Below are 232 nucleotides of genomic sequence, written 5' to 3'. Positions count from 1 at the left end.
ACTATTTAATTCCTCCATTAAAAGATTATCAATGTAAGAAAGAGAAATATACCAAAAAAAGGAAATGATAGGAAAGAAAAACAGAGCAAAGGAAAACTGAATAAAAAGAATGACAGAGGAAAGACAGCGAGGACAAATTACATACATGAAAGACTGAAATAATGAAAGAGAAATAAAAAAAAAGGTAATTATCCTTCCCCTTTGTTGATGTTGCGTCGCGTGAGGCCGATTC

The sequence above is a fragment of the Penaeus monodon genome, chromosome 20 (genome assembly GCF_015228065.2).
Source record: "Penaeus monodon isolate SGIC_2016 chromosome 20, NSTDA_Pmon_1, whole genome shotgun sequence".
NCBI lineage: Eukaryota > Metazoa > Arthropoda > Malacostraca > Decapoda > Penaeidae > Penaeus > Penaeus monodon.
This window is presented reverse-complemented; position numbering follows the sequence as displayed.